Consider the following 20,739-nt stretch of genomic DNA (forward strand, 5'->3'; position numbering starts at 1 on the left):
CTGTGAGTCTCATTGGAGATCCTCTAAAAGTAATCTGGCTTTTCTCACATGCATATTTTAGAATCTTTTTTTTATGTTTTACTGTGGAGATTTGAAGATAATGTGTCATGGTGCCAATCTTTTCTGGTCAGTCTGTTAGGAGTTCTATGTGCTTCTTCTACTTGGATATGCTTTTCTTTCTCCAATTTGGGGGAAATTTTCTGTAATTATTTCACTAAATAGGGCATCTTCTCCATTCTCTCTTTCCACTCCTTTAGGACCGCCTAAGACCCCTATGTTGGGTATGGTATCCCATACATCCCCAACACTGATTTTAAGTTTTCTATTTTCTTCTTTGGTCTGTTCATTGGATTTCCAAATTTTGTCTCCAAAGTTTGGATATTCTTTCTTTGGCCTTTCTGAGTCTGCTGTTAAGGATTTTGACTGCATTTTTATTTGATCTATTGAGTTCTTTATTTCTAATATTTCATCTTGGTTTCTCTTTAAAATCTCAATTTCTTGGAAGCAAATTTCATTCATGTCACATATGGTTTTCTTTAGTTCATGGATTTGCTTCTGACTGCTTCTGAGTAGTTCTATGATTAATCTTTTGAATTCTGTTTCTGTTATTTCATCAATCTCTTCATCTACCCATTCTAGCATTGAAGTGTTATGTTCCTTTGGAGGCATCATGTTGGCTACTTTATTTTTGCTTCTTTGATTACTGCATTTATTTCTTGGCATTTGTGGAGATAATCATTTTTTTTAACCTTTTGATGGTTTTTATCTTTGTACTATTCCTCTGTGGCTTAGTGGAGTGTTTGCTCTTTCAGTGAATACCCAGAAGCAGGTGCTGGGTGTGGTCAGGGAGCTATTTTCAGTGCTCCAGCATGGAGTGAATATTCAGGGTATCACCTGAGTTGTGAGTGGTAGCTCTCCTCTTTTTTTTAAGATTTATTTATTTATTTATTTAAGAGGTAGTTACAGAAAGTAAGAGGAAGAGAGAGAGAGAGAAGGGTCTTCCTTCCTTTGGTTCACTCCCCAGATGGCTGCAATGGCTAGAGCTGTGCTGATCCAAAGCCAGGAGCCAGGAGCTTCTTCCTGGTCTCCCACATGGGTGCCCCGGCCCAAGCACTTGGGCCATCTTCTACTGCTTTCCCAGGCCACAGTGGAGAGCTGGATTGGAAGAGGAGCACCCAGGACTAGAACAGGCACCCATACAGGATGCCAGTGCTTTAGGCCAGGGGTTTAAACCACTGCACCACAGCGCTGACCCCCTAAAGATTTTCTTATCCAAGAATGTTTTGAAGCCTGATTCTGAAATATTCCATTATTTGCCACTTATACCTATGACTCCTATAGATTTTTTTGGCAGAGGGGAGATGCACACTTCATTAACAAAAAATGATGTGTACGGTGAATCATATATGATAGACTTTGGTAAGCACAAAGAAGATGTGAGACCAGATTTTATAACTGACAGTAATTCAGCTATATCTTCAGAATGAGTGGAGTTTGGTCCAGTTGAAATTGTGACAGTATATACCAGAAGAATGAACATGTTCTGATGGGGCATGCTTCGACTTGCCACAATGAAGGAGTTCAATGCATGAGGAAGGGATACAAATTGAAATTGGAAAGAAATACAGGTTGGGTTACACTAAGGAGTTTCATCTTTATGTTACAGGACAAAAGGACCTGGAGTACATCTGAGTAGGTGAGAGCTAGGGTAGGCTCTGACTTCTGGAGGCATATGGGAGTGGGCAGAGTTGATGACAGAAGTCTGCATTGGAAAGTTACCATAATTTCCAGTTGCAGAGAAGATGGAAACCTGGGGAATGATGGAACTAGAGTGGAGTTTCGTTTCTTATCTCCTTTTCTTCCTTGTTAACTCATTCCGTGTGGAAAATAAGGAAAGTAGGAATTGAGGCTAGCCTATGATTTCCATTCATTTGGGGGTGTTATATATGATGAAGCAGAATATCAAAGGAACAAAAATGCAAGAGAGGAGTAATGGATTTCAGTTTGTTCTTGCAGAGAATTTGAAACATGGTATATAAAAATAGAAATGCTTATGGATTAAAACTGTGAGAAAATACATTTCTGTTGTTTAATCATCCAGTCTGTCCTTTCGGTGATGGTAGCCTGAACAGCCTAATGCTAGGTCACCCATATCTGCCCCTTTCACCTCCAGCCTCATAAATTTTCCTCTGAGTCCTTCTATCCATTTCCATGAGAATAGACAAAATATTGAAGATTTATGACACACATCTCTGAGAAGAATGAGGCTGGTGGCAGTGGTCACGGGCTGACTGGGCAGTGTTTCAGATGTTAGCAAATACTATCTTTATTTGGAAAGACAATGAAAAGTAGCATTTGCCCTGAGTAGGAATTAGTAAAACTGTTGTTAAGGACACAAATAAAGTCAGATTTATTACATCATTTTAGTTGATGGGGGGTATTCTAGATGGGAGTCAGCACCTATGCAGTTATTTGCTCAAGGCTTCAGGGACCAGCTCTGTTTTGGAATTTAGACCTTGTGTGATTTTAGAATATTAAGACCCATGCAGTGAGTATTTTACAAGCTAAATCAATTCCATTAAGGGAAAATAAAAGCCTGGCCTTTTAAATTGTTATTTATTTATTTTTCTTTTTCATGGAAGGGTGCTAAAATGTTCTTTTTAAAAATTACTTGACAGTGTTAGTATTACCTTATAGCTCTGGCTATAAGGTAAAAAAAAATTGCAAGCAGAAGTTTAGGGACAAGACCATTGTAGGAAGTAGGTCATTTCTCTGGAACAGAAACTAGAATAGAGATCCAGAATTTAGGGGAAAGATCTCTAACATTAAAGTGTAATAGTCGGCCGATGCCGTGGCTCACTAGCCTAATCCTCTGCCTGCAGTGCCGGCACCCCAGGTTCTAGTCCCGCTTGGAGCGCCGGATTCTGACCCAGTTGCTCCTCTTCCAGTCCAGCTCTCTGCTGTGGCCCGGGAGGGCAGTGGAGGATGGCCCAAGTGCTTGGGCCCTGCACCTGCTTGGGAGACCAGAAGGAAGCACCTGGCTCCTGGCTTCAGATCGATGCAGCACTGGCCGTAGGGGCCATTTTGGGGGTGAACCAACAGAAAAATGAAGACGTTTCTCTCTGTCTCTCTCTCACTGTCTTACTCTGCCTATCAAAAAAAATGTAATAGTCACTATTTAGTATATTAAGTGAGAGAATGCATCTGAACTGAGACTGGGACTGAGTAGCCATTACTTAGATAAAACCTCAAGAATATCTGCTACAGTTGTGTGTGTGTGTGTGTGTTGGAAGAGTATAGAAAGGGAGCAGGCACTCAGAGATACCTCAGTAAATTTTTTTTTATTTATTTGAAAGCCAGAGTATGGAGAGAAAGAGAGAGAGAGGGAGAGAGAGAGAGAGAGAGAGAGATCTTCCATCTCCTGGTTCACTCTCCAAATGGCCACAATTACTAGAGCTGTGCCAGACTGAAGCCAGGAGCCAGGAGCTTCTTCTGGGAATCCCATGTGGGTATGTGGGTGCAGGGGCCCAGGAACTTACACCATATTCCACTGCTTTCCCAGGTGCATTATCAGGGAGATAGACTGAAAGTGGAACAGCAGTGTCTTTAACCGGAGCCCATATGGGATGCCCGCATCACAGGAGGTGGCTTACCCTGCTTTGCCACAGTGCTGACCCTGAGATATCTTGATTTATTTATTTTAATTAAAAAAATTTTAACAAAAATAAAAATTCTATATATTCTCGGGGTACCATGTAATGTTTTGTCACATGTATTTATTGTATAAGTTCCAATAAGGGCAAACATTTTCATCTTTCCAAGCATTTAACAATTCTTTCAAAGAAAAACATCCCAAATCCTATCTTTTAATTATTTAAGAGAAAATTCAGTATATTTATATTGCTTATAATCCTCCTACTATGCAATAGACTTCCAGGACTTCTTAGTCTTATCTACCTATGATGTTGTACCTGTCAATCAGCATCCCCACATCCTTCCTTCCATCCCTAGCATCTAGAAACCACCATTATGTTTTTAACTTCTAAGAGATGACCTTTCTTTTAAAAAGTAAGAGCCAAGAATTACATTGTTAAGTTGATCTAAGCATGAAACTAACGTTCTTGGAATTACCCTGGTTTTTACAGGCCTGGAAAACTCATGGGGAATATGAAAAGCACATCTAAGGCGATTCATCTAGAAAATGTATTGATGCTCTTCAGATCTTTGTAAATATTGTAGGATGCAAACTTGGCTTTTTGAACTTGAGTTTTTCGTAGATGAAATGAATGTTGTTCTATACGGATCAGAGCTTCTCCACTTGTTGTGTGTTTGGGGATTTCCTTTGGGAACTCACAGAGAAGCAGAGGTGTTTTCAGGGTTATCTCTACTGCCAGGCAATACTGAAGGTGAGTAAAGTCTTCTCTGTAAGTCCTGTTTTCAGTGGTTCCACTGCCTGCCCTCTTAACACTTTTCTGATATTGCATAGTTTGGTGATGTTCATTCCAGCCATACTTGGAAACCGTTGAGAATGCTTTCTTACATTGCTAGTGACCTGCTGGAGGATTCTGAAAATGCTATCAGGTAAGTTTTCCCGGTCTTTTGTGTGCATATCCCTCCAGTTGCTTTCCAGAAGAGTCACTCTGCATTAGTACATATAAACATTCACCCACAAGTTTTTGTCTAGCTTAAAATACCGACTCACACAATGTGCTGCAGTGACTCATTGTGTCAGTCACTATTTGGCAGGAGACAAATGGGACGTCTTCAAAGGTGTAGGATAGATGGGAAGCCACCTGTGGACGGTGCAGTGTTCTAGCAGTGGTGAGAAACCACTATGTTTTCCAAATCTCTTGCCAGTATGTGGGCACACTCAGAAGCCAAAAGGCAAAATCTGTAATCCTTTGCTTCCAAGGATGATTTCAGTTAAGGAGTCAACATGCTGAATTCAGTACATTCATCAACACACCTTCCTTCTTAGTCAAATTTGCCCGCTTTCCAAATCTAGGCTTGCACTGGACTCAGAAATGCACCATGGAGAACATTGGCAGTCCTGTTGTATTCTACTTGCACACCTTTTAGCCCATCTCTGATTATTCTCTCCTTTTCCCAGGGAGGTACAGGTGGACACTCAGAACAGCAATACGTTTTTTCAGGAACTCCTCCAATTCTCAACAGCATCTTCAAAGTTAGCTTCTTAATAACCCTGTGGTAAGTGAGCAGTGGACTAAGAATAACAAAGCAATTTTTGGCTACTTCTTTGGCAGGTCCCATAAGGAGGCCAAGCACTTCATTTTGGTGTGTGTGAGCACAGTGGGAGAGGTGGTGGCACCATTGCCATGAGGTCACAGCAAGGACCAAGGTGGAGAGTCCCAGGGACAATGCTGCTGGACAAGTGTCAGGAGTCTCAGCAGAGCTGCTTGACCCCCTTAGTTCAAGCACTTTGTGCTCCAGCATGTCCTCCAACCTACAGATGGCTGAAAATAATCTTGCTTTGTATTCTTTTTTTAAAAAATAATTTTTATTTATTTGTTTGAGAGGTAGAGTTACAGAGAGGGAGAGACAGAGAGAAAGATCTTCCATCCACTGGTTCTCTGCCCAAGTGGCCACAATGGTGAGAGCTGAGCTGATCTGAAGCCAGGAGCCAGGAGCTTCCTCCAGGTCTCCCATATGGATGCAGGGGCCCAAGCACTTAGACCATCTTCTACTGCTTTCCCAGGCCATAGCAGAGAGCTGGATGGGAAGAGGAGCAGCTGGGACTAGAACCAGCACCCATATGAGTTGCAGGTGCCACAGGCAGAGGATTAACCTACTGCGGCACAGTGCCGTTCCCGCTTTGTATACTTCTTAAGATAAGGAGACTATCAAGTTTTGAAAATTTGAGAAACAGGCAATGACAATGAAGTGTTAAAGGAAGACAGTGGAAAAACTGCTTAATTTCTCCAGTCCTCAAGTTCTTTTTCTATTAAAACATTAAAATATTACCTGCTTTTTTTTTGAAAGTAAGTAAATATGTTTGGTAAAGGAAAATCTTTGGAGGAACATAAGCTAATATCTTTGAAGTTTTACATCCCCTTTGATTATTGTTGAGTTATGTGGCGACTCTTGATGAGTTGTAATTGTTAACTTGATAGTGTTCTTACAAATTTCTATGGGAACAAGATTCTGCAAGCATCTGCTAAGAAGAAATGCTGACTAGCCTTTAAAATGAAGGCTCTTCCTAGAAAGAGAATTATGTGCAGCAAATCATCATTTTAGTATCTTTCCATCCCTGTCCCATTTCTTATTCAGTAACTCTGATATTCCAGGGAACCAAAGACCCACTGCCCAGGTGTCCTGCACAGCAGCAGGTGCTCTCGGCCTTCCCTTACTCTCTGCCACACAAACAGGCTACCTGCAGAATTCTTGGGTCTTATTCTCTAGAGGGGAGCTGAAATACCAGTGAAGCCAAGGAATTAAAGGCACATTTGAGCTTAATTAGCTCCTCTTCTCACACAGACATTTCATTTGAGCCAGAACATTTGAAGCAGGTAGGTTGAAAAATCTGCACAGGGGTCAAACAGGCATTGATGTATAGTCACTTTACTACAGGTGAAGCTGAACCAGAGAATTCAGCCTCCCTCCACCCCCCACCTCCCTCCCCTCATCACATCACTAGGTGCAGATCTTATGACCTCTGTGAGTTTCCAGAGAAGGCTACCCAGCCAGCTGTGTGGCAAATGATTGCTGGGCTCACACCTACCAAGTTCCACACTCCTGGCTTCAGCCTGACCCAGCCCTGACTGCCAGCCGCATTTAGAGAATGAGCCAGCAGATGGAAGACCTCTCTCTCTTTCCCTCTCTCTACTTCTCTCCCTCCCCCCCTCCCCCCTGCCTTTGAAGTAGATGAAAATAAATAAATAAAAATTTTTAAAGGTTCATGAAAAATGGAATTAAGTATAAATAAACTTTGGTGCAAGAACCTTGAAATCCAGGCAAATAGGGTTCTCCCAATGTTCATGAGAAATGTATATCATAAAAATAACTATGCATAAATTTAAAACCTATTTTGCACCAACATAAGCTTATTTTTTATTTTAAAAAATATTTATTTATTTGAAAGCCAGAGCGACAAAGAAAGGGAGAGAGAAAGAAAGAGAAAGAGAAAGAGAAAGAGGAAGAGAGAGAAAGAGAGAGAGAGAGAGAGAGAGAGAGAGAGAGAGAGATCTTCCACCCACTAGCTCACTCCCCAAATGGCCACAAGAGTTGAAGTTGAACCAGGTCAAGACAGAAACCAGGAGCTCCACCCAGGTCTCCCATGTGAATGGCAGGTACCCAAGTAGTCTGGCTATCTGCTGCTGCTTTCCTAGTTGCAATAGCAGGGAGGTGAATCAGAAGCAGAGCAGTGGGGCTGGCACCATGGCACAGTAGGGGCGGCGGTTCTAGTCCCAGCTGCTCCTCTTCTGATCCAGTACTCTGCTATGGCCTGGGAAAGCAGTAGAAGATGGCTCAAGTCCTTGGGCCCTTGCACCCATGTGGAAGACCTGGAAGAAGCTCCTGGTTTTGGATCGGTGCAGCTCTGGCCATTGCAGCCATTTGGGGAGAGAACAAGCAGACGGAAGACCTCTCTCTCTGTCTCTCCCTCTCACTGTCTGTAACTCTAACTCTCAAATAAATAAATAAAATCTTAAAAAAAAAAGAAGCAGAGCAGCTAGGGCTCAAACTAGCACACTGCTAAGGGATGCCAATGTCACAGGCAGTGACTTAACCCACGGAGTCACAAAACAGGCCCCTAAACATATTTTTTAATTCCATTTCACCACAAACACTTGAAGTACCCTTGTGCAGACATGAAGCCTACTGAAGTCTGAAATCATCTTTGTCTTTGTTATATAGAAAACCTTCCTAAGTGCTTGCCACATAACAAATAAATGAAAGAATGAGCCTTTGCACTTTTTTTTCTCTTTTCCTAACTTTACCTTCATTCCTCAAACTCCTGCAGCCCCTTGCTGTGACCCCTGGATGGGTCCTCATTCCCTTTTCTCCCACCTTCCTTCTTCCCAGGCAATATTTGCTCCTCGAGGCCCTTCCTTCTTTTCTTCCTTCCTCCCTTCCTTCCTTCCTTCCTTCCTTCCTTTCTTGATCGTTTATTCTCTGCTTTCTCTCACTTTTTTTTTGATTTTCGATTAATAAATATTTTTTATTAAACTTTTATTTAATGAATATAAATTTCCAAAGTATAGCTTGTGGGTTACAATGGCTTCCCCCCTCCCATAACTTCCCTCCCGCCCGCAACCCTCCCCTTTCCTGCTCCCTCTCCCCTTCCATTCATGTAAAGATTCATTTTCAATTATCTTTATATACAGAAGATCAGTTTAGTATATATTAGGTAAAGATTTCAACATTTTGTCCCCATAGCAACGTAAAGTGAATAAACTACCATTGGATTACTAATTATAGCATTAAATAGCAATGTACAGCACATTAAAGACAGAGATCCTACATAATTTTTTTTCAAATTAATTAATTTTCTATGCCATTTCCATTTTAACACCAGGTTTTTTTTTTTTCCATTTCCAATTCTCTTTATGTACAGAAGATCAATTCGGTATATAATTAGTAAAGACCTCATCAGTTTGTGCCCACACAGAAACACATAGTATAAAAATACTGTTTCAGTACTAGTTATAGCATCACTTCGCACCTTCTCCGAAGGGAGGAGAGAACCTCCACTTTGACTATGACCCTATCGGAATAAGATCAAAGTCAGCGAACCCTAAAGGCTTCCATAGCCCTGGCAACTCATGACTAGAGCCTAGGGAGATTACTGACGCCATGAACAGGAGTGTCAAATTGTTAAATCAGCAACAGGAGTCACTGTGTACTTACGCCCCATGTGGGATCTGTCCCTAATGTGTCATCTAAAGCGAAGTGATGCTATAACTAGTACTGAAACAGTATTTTTATACTATGTGTTTCTGTGTGGGCACAAACTGATGAGGTCTTTGCTTTCTCTCACTTTTATCCTTTTTAGCCCTGCCTCCGTAATTATTTGCAGTCACTTCTCTTGGTGTGACTTGGATAACTGGACAGGAACCTCTTACAATATGAACTATTGAAAGTGGCCAATTCCTAGTTGGTCACAGGGAAAATCAGCCAGAAACCAGTGCTGGGCTGAAACAAAGACATGCCAGTACTTATTTCGATATTACAAACATCTCCAGTCTTCCTTGATTGGGCACCTATTTGAATCTAAAATCCACCTCTGAAAAGCTGACCCTACTTTAGTGCATCATACAGTTGTAAAAAAGTACATAAAAATAGGTAATTATGTTAATTTTTCCTCTCACTACTTAAGAAAATCTAGTTAAAGAGACAAAATTTTTTCTTCTTTAAATATCTACAACAAATAGAACATATTTTTAAATCCTTGTGCCATGTTAATTTGAAATAATCAGTTTGAATAGTCACTACAAAATCCTACTCATATTGACAGTATTTTGAATTTCTAGTGGATTTGAAAATTTAAGCAATTCTTGTTGTCTTTCTTGGCAATTCTTCCAACCATAAAACTAGTGAATTTAATTATAACCTAGCCAAAGACAAAACAAATAACATGGAACAAGCACACATATACCTGGGGAAATCTAGATTTCTCATGAGAATTTTCTTCTGGAAAATTGAAATGAAACTTTAATATTAACAGATGTAAATTAAATGAAAGAACAGCAAACTAATACACCCATGCACATTCAGTAAGGGAAGAAACAGCGGGCAGAAATTCAGGCAGGTCAGGAGCTCACATAAGAGAAAGACGGCAGTAATGACTGGGCACCAGTTACTGGATTTCAGGGGCAAAACTATGGTTATTTTAAGCTCATTAAAAACTTTGGAGCTACCTAAGAAGCCAAACAAAAGGCATATATAACAGAAAGAGTTAACAGGCACAGTTTGGCCACTGGGAATAAGACCTGAGCCTAATTCCTGGGAATCAAAACAAGAATTAGAAAAGGATCTGAAGCCTGGCTGCCTGGATTTTAATTCTCTAAGCGATGCCTTAAGGGTCCTTGAAATTCCAGTGTCTAAGGAAGGCATAAATCTCAGGGACAATATCGGCTTTGCTATGCAGATGAGCAAAGAGACAAATATCAATACGTGAATAGTACATAACAGGAAAAAAAATCTAACAGTCTCATGTTGCAAAAAACGTTCGAAGTTAGCAATTGAACCCTTCCCATAGGGTTTCTGGGACAGTGATTATATAAAAATTGCCTAGAAAGGTATCGATGCATAAATAGTGCAAATAAATAGTGGCTTACTATGTTGGTATCATCAGTGCTGTCACGGCTTCACAGGTATTCATGGAAATGCTGCTCCTGTTCGAAGTCTCTGAAAGGTGCCACAAAGGGCACCACCTGGCAGGAGGTTGTCTGGGGGCAGCATGCCTTGCAAGAGTATAGTGGAAACATTTTGAGAACCATGAGGTTTTTGGACTGCATGGGTTGCAGGCTATGTTCTCAGCTGAAGACTCTGAAAGTATTTGTCTGAAAGACCATCAAGACTGGTTCTGTTTGAAGATACCTGGAATGCACAACCTTAATTTCCAAATGCTTTATTGCATGTAAAATGAGAGAGGCTAGGGGCTGGCATTGTGGTATAGTGGGTAAAGTCACTGCCTGCAACCCCGGCATGCCATATGGGCACTGGTTCTAGACCTGGCTGCTCCACTTTCCATCCAGCTTCCTGCTAATGTTCCTGGGAAAGCAGCAGAGGATGGCCCAAGTGCTTTCGCTCTTGCATCCATATGGGAGACCTGGAAGGAGCTCCTGGCTCCTGGCATTGGCCTGACCCAAGCCCAGCTGTTGTGGCCATTTGGGAAATAAATGAGCAGATAGAAAATTTCTCTGTCTCTCTCTCTTTCTCTCTCTCTCTCGTTCTGTGAGTGTGTGTGTCTCTGTGTGTGTTTCTCTTCATCTCTCTGTATAACTCTTCCAAATGAATACGTCTTTAAAAAAATGAGGGAGGCTTGGCATCAGAGGGAGGCTTGGGATCAGATAACTCCATTGGTTTAAAGATAATGAAACTAGCATCTATGTGGAGGGAAACTTTGGTGCCTCTTCACTATATCTTATTCCAGACGGAGTTGTCATACAGTTTCCTCTGTGCACTCAAGACTCATCCTGCCCTTAACCCTCAGCAACCTCCCATCACCACTGTTGCTTTCACTCATTCACTGATTGACTGCTTTATTCATTTATTCATAATTTTCAGTATCAGTCATTTATAGATTTAAAGGAACAATTATAACATTTCAAGAGGTTGTAGTACAAAAGAATGCTTTATTTTATTTTCCACACTAAGAATATTTAAAAACTAGATAAAATGCTTTAAAAATAATTTCATATGCCAAGGATATTGTGGCATCTTAATGAATGGGAGATATACAAACTCATATTAAAGGACTGTTTTAAAACAATGGAATAGATTTTTTTTCCTTCTTGTAAAATTCATTTTATTTTCCCTACGTTTCATACTTGGCTCTGGTCCAGGAAAAATCTGGTCATGGATGGGCAGTGGTGAGTTTTGGAACTACTGCCTGGAGCCACAATCACTGGCCTTCTCATCTTCCTTTGCAGCTCACCCACAGTGCTGCTCCCCCAGCTCCCCTCTGCACAGTGGCCTGATAAATGATCTGGCCTCTGGACATTAATTCTTAGGCTTAGGCACATTTGAAAACGATGCCTAAGAGCGTGCAATAGCTCAAGCTAGCATTTAACTCACTTTAAGAGGCAGAAAGCAGAGAAACATTCCTTCTGGTACTTAGCAACAACAAAAAAACAGGTAATACGAAAATCTTCTTTTCAGAAGGAGTAGTCAAAAATTATATTACAGGTCCTCATAGTACCAAAGCACCCCAGGGAATGGTTTGTGAGTGAGGGAAGACTCTGATTTTATTTTAATTTTTTCAGTTTCATTTTACTAGAGAAAAATCATTCTGACCGTAATATTTAGAAACTGCGAGTCTCTCACAGTCTGTGCAGACATGAAGTCAATACAAAGTTTCTCTTTTTGTAATTCCAAAAGATCCTCCTAATAGGAAGCTAGTTAATGTAGTAATAGAGTTATCTTTGGCCTAAGGATTGTATAAATTAGGTTGTTAGAAAACCTGATAGGCTTATTTTATAGCTAATAAAATAATTGAACAAGAGAATTATTTTTATCTACTATGGACTTCAATTTGTTTGCCCTATTATTTGGTTCTCATTTGTTAGGCCAAGGATCCCGTTTTAAAAGTTAAAACAAAAATTCCAGTCGTATGGAATATGGTCACTGTTCTGCACAATGCCAAGTACTAGTGACTGGCTTGAAAACAGAACAGTTAAGTGAAGCTCAAGAGTAGAATTGATAACAGAAAAGCAAACAGGACATGGTCAATGCATTTGTTCTTCAATAATAAGTTGGTTCCCTTTCTTTTGAGCATTAGATGTTGTATTAGTTATTAGATACATTATAACTAAATATTGCCATTTTTTCTGATTATTAGAAATATAACCTATTAAATATATATCACTTAGTAAATATTTACATATTTCTATGAACCGAATGTTTGTGTACTTTTGAGATTCATATGTGGAAAACCTAATCACCAGGGCAGACGTTTAGCTCAGTGATTAAGATGCTTGCCTCTTATATCAAAGTGCCTGGATATAAATCCCCACTTCAATTCTGACCCAGCTTACTGCTGCGGCACTCCCTGGGAGACAGCAGACGATGGCTCAAGTATTTGGGTCCCTGCCACTCTAGCCCAGCTATTGTGGGCGTTTGGGAAGTGAGCCAGTGGGCATGAGATTTCTCTCTCTTTCTCTCTCCCTCTCTCTCTCTCAAATAAGTAAAAACAACATTTTTGGAAAGAAAATCACCAAGGTGATGTAATGGGAGGTGAGGTCTTTGAGAAAGGATTCCATCATGAGGATGGAGTTATCATGATGGGATTAGTGCCCCTATAAAAGAGTTCCCAGTAAACTTCATTTCCCTAACTTCCCTTCCACCAGATAAAGATACAACAAGAATGTATATTTCTCTAAACCAGGCAGTGAGCCCATACTAAGCACAGAACAAGTGATCTTTGATCTCAGATTTTCCAGGCTCAAGAACTGTGAGATACAAATTTGGGTTCTTTATAAGCTACCTAATTTGTGATATTTTGTTATAGGAATCTGGCAAAGCTAATATGTGTAATAAACACACACACACACACACACACACACATATATATATATATATATACACATGCATATCTATAGCTTCAAAAATGTTGTGGAAATAGTTTACATGAACTTCAAATTTTTTTGTACCAAAATAAACTCATACTAACTTGTATCACATGACTGAATAGGATCTTGTTTAAAGCTAAGAACATAAGGCATCAAAATTGAAAAGAGTACCTGAATTCTGCTAAAACTGAAGCAACACAAGCATTGAATTTATGATGAGACTTGACAGCAGAAAGGTGACATCACAGGTTCTTTACAAAAAGCTTATAGGGACAGTCAATGCTCCCAAAGAAATCAGCAGCTGTCTTAAGAAGGGACAAGGCAATGTTGAAGATAATGCCCACATTACAGGTAATCAACATCAATTGTCAAGGAAGAAATTATTTTCTTCCTGCCCTAATTGAAGAGGACCAACCGCTAACAGCAGAAACAATAACCAACCCCATAGACTTTTCAGTTGGTTTATCTTACATAGTCTGACCGAAAAATTCAAATGGATCAAACTTTCTGCTCAATTGGTGCCCGAACTGCTACAGCCAGGTCAGCTGGAAACAAGAGCATATATTTCAGAGGAGAATTTAAACCAGAGGGTTCATGATCATAAATCTTTGTTTTGTGTTTGAAGAATTGTAAGAGGAGATAAAAATGGCTTTACCAGTATGATCCTGACAACAAAGCAAAGTCAGAGGCAGTAGCTACCAACTGATGAAAGTGATCCAATTAAAGCAGAAGTGAACCAGTCAAGAGCAGATGTCATGACAACATTTTTTTTTTTTTTGATGGATGCTCAAGGAATTTTTCTTGTTGACTTTCTGGAGGGTCGAAGGGTAAAAGAATGATGACATCTGCTTATTAGGAGAGTGTTTTAAGAAAATATCCAAACTTGAGCAGGAAAATGCCTGGGAAAGCCTTACCAGAAAATCCTGCACCCAGACAATGCTCCTGTTCATTTGTCTCCGCAAGCAAGGGTGGTTTTAGCAGACTTTATTGGGAAATCATACTCACACTAAAGTCCTTATTTGGCTTCTTCTGACTTCTTTTTGTTTCTTAGTCATAAAAAAAATCCTAAAGGAGCACCTATGTTTCTTCAATTAATAATGTGACAAGGCTTCACGGATTTGGTTAAATTCCCTGGACACTCAATTCTTTAGAGATGGACTATACAGCTGATTTTATTAATTACAAAAATATCTTGCATCGATGGAGCTTGTGTTGAGAAATAAAGTTTGTGATTTTATTTTTATCATTGGATTTCATTTTCCACAGGATTTTTCTTACATCCTCTCATATATCTCACAGATATTATGTATAAATAATATATTGCATATATATTGTTTTAGTTATATATCACTGCTTAGAAGAACAAACACTTATCTCAGCCAGTAAATTTAGCAGCTTAACATTAGATCCTTAAAACAACAATTGTTTCTCAGTTTCTGTGGATAAGGTACTCAGGAGCAGCTTAGCTGTGTGGGTTTAAATCAGGATCTCTCACAAGGGTGACGTTAAGGCATCAGCTCATATTGTTACAATATGAAGGATTCACTGGGGAGGGATGACCTGTTCCTAAGATGCCACACCTCTAGAACTGTTGGTAGGAAGCTTGTCTTTCTTACCAGCTGTTGGCCTGATGTTTTAGCTCCTCACTATAAGATCCTCTCCTTAGGGCTGTTTGTGTGTCTTCTTAGAATGACAGCTGCCTTCTCCCAGAGTGGGTGATCCAAAGAAACAGTGAAGTGGGTGACAGAATGCCTTGTATGGCCCAGTGTTGGAAACCAAACATATGACTTCCACAACAGTCTTTATTAGAAGCAAATCACTAAGCATGGTTTTCATTCAAGAGAAGAGAAATGAGACCTCATGCTTAAGAAAGAAACATGCTAAATTCACAGCAGGTATATTTGGTTTTAAGCCAAGAGATACAAAGCACTGTTACTATGATTTGATAATTGTCACCCTGGTGTAAATTGCATCCTGAAAGGTGATATTTTCACAGTTAATAATCTTGAACAGCTCCGTCTCCTTCAGGAAATGACCACTTTCAGTCTCCTGGGACTGGAACTCTTGCGTGGAGGTAATACTTTTTTTCTCCTTTATTCACCTTCCTTTTCAAATTTCCTCCACCTCTCTTCACCCTTTGACTTCCCTAGCCCCTTCCCTGCTCCTGAGTACCTTACCCTAGAACAAAATGTAGATACATGGACTCAGAGATTGGATATTTATGTTGATCTGTATAGTCATGTGCTTGCTGTAATGACAGCTGGCTTATCCATGCTGAACTCTTGCCTATTATGTGACTATCCACACAAGCTTGAGAGGAAACAGCTAGGCATCAGGACCATTCACAAGCAGCACTTTGCTTAACTTAGTCATAGTGGGATTTTCTATATGCTTTTTAAAAAATATTTTATTTTTAAGTTATTTAATTTATGACAGACTTAATATAGTTCACAGATATAATTCTAAGAATATAATGATATTCCATTCCTCCATCCCCCATTCTCTTCCTTCCTTCCTTCCTTTCTGTCTTTCTCTCTTTCCTTTGTGAGCTTTTGAGAGGACATATTTTTAACTTATATTTCAGTCAAGGGCTCAGTTTTCCATCAAATAAAGAGTTCAATAGGTAAAAAGCAAAAAGATCCTAACTTTAGCCATAGTATGGACAAGGGCTATAAACAATAGTCAAATGGAAAGATGACCATTTCACCCATATACAGTACATTTTAAAGTAATCATATATCACTAAAGCTATAGTAGTATAGCATTCTTACCCATTGGTTTGATAATGCATAAAGCAGAGTTTGACAAAACTGTATCTGCAGCAATACTGATACACATAGGCCTGCTTGTTTATATGATTTTTTCTTCTTTTCAAATTTAAGCTCCCACATATAAGAGAGAACAAGTGGTAACTGTCTTTCTGTGTCTGGCTTATTTCACTCAGGATGGTGTCCTATAGTTGCATCCATTTTGGTGCAAATGGTATAATTTCACATTTCTGTATTCTAAATATGTGCTTTTTTGTTTCATCTGATAGTGACTGCACCTGAATTATTTCACTAGTCATATATATATATATATATATATATATATATATGTATATAATGTATAATATTTATGGTATTTATGTATTCATTTGTGCCATTGTCATTTATTTATCATAAAAGTCTCAAATATTATATCTTACCTTTACTCATTCAGCTTTATTCCTTTATTGGATGTTGCTATGAACTGTATTGTATCCCCCACAAATCCCTGTGTTGATGCCTAACTCCCTAATGTTACTGTATTTTCATATGGCCAAGATAAAGGTTAAATGAATTCATAAGCATGGTGGCCTTTATAGAGCTGGTGCTTTTATAAGAATAGGAAGAGACAAAGTGTGCTTTCTCTCTTTCTTGTGAAAAAAAAAGTGAAAAGGTGGTTATATTGCAGAGGAAAGACAGCTCTCAGCAAACACTGACTCTTATGGCTCCTTGATGTTGGAACTCCAGTCTCCAGAACATGAGAAAATGAATTTCCATTGTTCATTTCATCCCATCTATGATATTTTCTCATAGTAGACTGAGAGACTAATACAGAATCATCAATCTTTATCCTCCTATTGAACATAAACTTGTCTCTGAGTCATTTCATCCACTTCCCTGAGAGCAGACAAATTTATTGCAAATTTATGATTATGTCTGTCTGAATAGTGAGGCTGGCAGCAGTTGTCATTCACTGAATGGACAAGATTTTCAGATGTTAGCAAACAGAAACTTTATTTGAGAAACAAGACATGGACAAGTATCATTTTCCATGTGAAGGAATTAGTAATAATGTTGTTGAGACCACAAATAAAGTTAGATTTATTGCATCCTGTTACGTTGATGAAAGTATTCTAGATGGGAATTACCAGTCACGTAGTCATTAGTTTAAAGCTCCAAGGACAAGCTCTGCTTTGTGATTTAGACCTTGTGGGATTTATTAAGATCTAGAGAGTAGGTATTTTACAAGCTAAATCAATACCATTAAGGAGAAAAAAAAATTCTGCTGTCTTAAATTGCTATTTATTTATTTTACTTTTTCAGGGAAGAGTGATAAATTGTTCTTTCTTTCATTATATGATGGTGACTTTTATGTTACTTTTTTTTTCTTTTTTTTTTTAACTTTTATTTAATGAATATAAATTTCCAGTGTACAGCTTATGGATTACAATGGCTTCCCCCCCCCCAATAACTTCCCTCCCACCCGCAACCCTCCCCCCTCCCGCTCCCTCTCCCCTTCCATTTGCATCAAGATTCATTTTCAATTCTCTTTATATACAGAAGATCAATTTAGTATAAAGATTTCAACAGTTTGCACCCACATAGAAACACAAAGTGAAACATACTGTTTGAGTACTAGTTATAGCATTAAATCACAATGTACAGCACATTAAGGACAGAGATCCCACATGAGGAGCAAGTGCACAGTGGCTCCTGTTGTTGACCCAACAAATTGACACTCTAGTTTATGGCGCCAGTAACCATCCTAGGCTGTCGTCATGAGTTGCCAAGGCTATGGAAGCCTTCCAAGTTCACCGACTCTGATCATATTTAGACAAGGTCATAAAAGACAGAGTGAGGATAGTAACCAATGATCCTAAGAGTGGCATTTACCAGGTTTGAACAATTATACAGTATTAAGTGGGGAAGAGGACCATCAGTACACACATGTTGGGAGTAGAGCCATTGGTGGTAGAGTAGAGGTTATGATTACAAAGGAATGAGGCCCAAGTGCACTAGACAGGGCCTAGAACAAAGGACAGAGTCATTATTAGAGGAGCTAAGAAAGGTGCTGTCTAAGCTACAATTAAGTTTTCTGATTGAGAGGCAAATAGAACCTGATAGAAGGGGCTTGATAATAATCTGGTGGGCTTTAGGCCTTGTAAATTCAGAGGCCCAGACCTATCTATCTCTTCACATGGGGTATATCCTAAGGGAGGTGTGAACCTCCTAGGGGAAGGCACTCTGTTGACTTTCATTACTTGGCTGGCCTGGGAGGAGAGCTGGCCAGGTAAAGGCAGGGGGCATCTCTAACAAGAAATTTACAGTTCTGCCTGCAATGTTGCTGACCCTACTTGACCATCCCCTCAGCTGCAGTGGTCACTTTGGAAGTTGGGCTGAGTGAAGGGCTTTTCAGCTTGGAGCCAATAAGATCTGTGGCTCTGACCTGGGCATCCTTCGACTCCAGGGCAGGTCCATTTCCAGTGATCCAACTCTTGGCAGAGCTGCCAGGGCTCTTCACAAGCTGACTTCTGCTGAAGCCCAGGCTTACCACATTGAAAGCCACTGCAGTGGACTGGCCTGTTGGGTCTCCTTGAGGGCAGATCACTGTACAGATCAGCCATTAATAGGTATGTTATTACTTTTTAAAATCCCAAATAGAAGGCAAAGAAATTTGCAAACAGAGGTTTAAACATGAGACCAGGGCAGGAAGTCTGTCAGCTCCTTAGAACAGGAACTAGAACAGCGACAAAGTTAGAGAATGCACCGGATCTGAGACTGAACCTGAGTAACCATCATTCGATAAAACATAAAGAATAATTTAATAGACACACTAGAGATATGGTGTGTGTGTGTGTGTGTGTCTATGTGCGTGTACTGGGGAATAAGCAAAACAGAGAAAACATTTTGAGATTTCTTTATGTTTTAGACAAAGACTACTCAGTTGCTTTATTTATTTTAATTGTTTAAATTTAACTGACATAAAAACTGCACACATTTATAGGGTGTTATGTGAAGTCTTGTTATGTGTACATTATGTAAGGAACAATCAGGATAACTACATTTAGCCATTCAAGCTTTTAATATTCCTTTAGAGTGAAAACATCATATCTTTCAGTTTCTTATACAGAAATTTGCAGTACATCAGCATTATATTTAGTTGCACTATTGTGCAGTTGAGTGAGATCATGTAATATTTCTGTTTTTTTGTGCCTAGCTTATTTCACTAAACATAATGACTGCCAATTCCATCCTACTGTGAAAATGACAAATCTTCATCCATCTTATGGCTGCATAGTATTCCACTCTGTACATTTGCTACATTTTCTTTACTTATTCATTAGTGGATGGGCACTTAGGTTGTTTCCACGTCTTGGCTATTGTGAATACAGCTGTACTAAACATAGGAGCGCTTATGTCTCTTCAACTGATGGATTTCATTCCTTTGGATAGCACACCCAGGAGTGGGATGGCTGGATCATGTGGTACTTCCATTTTTTGGTTTTTGAGGAGCCTCCCTACCGTTTCTACATGGCTGTACTAATTTACGTTCCCACAACCAGTGTGCAAGAGTTCCCATCTCTCCACATCCCTGCCAACATTATATCTTTTGTCCTTTTGGTAATAACCAACCTAACTAGTGTCAGATGACATCAGATTGTGCTTTTGATTTGCATCTTCTTGATGGTTAGTGACGTTGAGCATTGTTTTATGTATCTGTTGGCCATTTCATGTCTTCTTTTGAGAAATGTCTGTTTAGATCTACTGTCAATTTTTAGATCCACTGCCCATTAAAAAAAAAAAAAACATTTTTTCTTGCTTGCTTATTTGTTTAGTTGTTTGAATTGCTTATATACTCTGGTTATTCACCCCTTTGCAAATGTATAGTTGGCAAATATTTTTTTCCTATTCCATAGGTTGTCTTTTCACTGTTGTTTCTTTTGCTATGTAGAAAGTTTTTAGGTTGATGAAATCCCACTAGTCTATTTTAGCTTTTAGGTCTGATCCAGAAATCTAAAAATCTTTTCCTGACCCAATGGCCCATAGAGTTTTCTCCTGGAAGTTTTGAAGTTTTAGTTCTTAAATTAGATTTTTAATCCATAATAAGTTGATTTTTATACTTGTTGAAAGTAAGGGCCTAGTTTAATTTTTCTGCATGTAGTTTTCCCATTTTCTCTGAATTATTTATTAAAGACTCTCCTTTTTCCAATTTCCTAACATCTTGGCAAGGATCAGTTGGCTGTGGATGTGTGGATTCTCTACAGTCTTTATTTCTGTTCTGGTCTATGGATCTGTTCTTATGATAATATTTGCTGTTTTAATTATTATAGCCTTAGAATACGTTTTAAATCAGGTAGTGTAATGCATCCTGCTTTGTTCTTTTTGTTCAAGATTGCATTGACTATTTGAGGTCATTTCTGGGTCTATACAGATTTTAGTAAATTTTTCTAGTTCTGTGGACAATGCCTTTAGAATTTTGGTAGAAATTACATTGGAATTTGTAAACTGCTTTGGATAACATGCCTATTTTGATGACATTGATTCTTGCCATCATGAACACATCTTCATTTTATTTCATCAATATTAAAGAATTATGAATTATAGAATTTAGAGCAATAGAATCATAGAATTTTAATTTTAGAATTCTAGAATTATTATAGAATTATTTTACCACTGTGGTTAAATTTATTCTCAGGTGTTTTTTGTAGCTTTGGAAATGAGATTGGGTTCTTGATTTCTTT

This window comes from Lepus europaeus, chromosome 15 (assembly GCF_033115175.1).
Source record: "Lepus europaeus isolate LE1 chromosome 15, mLepTim1.pri, whole genome shotgun sequence".
Classification (NCBI taxonomy): domain Eukaryota; kingdom Metazoa; phylum Chordata; class Mammalia; order Lagomorpha; family Leporidae; genus Lepus; species Lepus europaeus.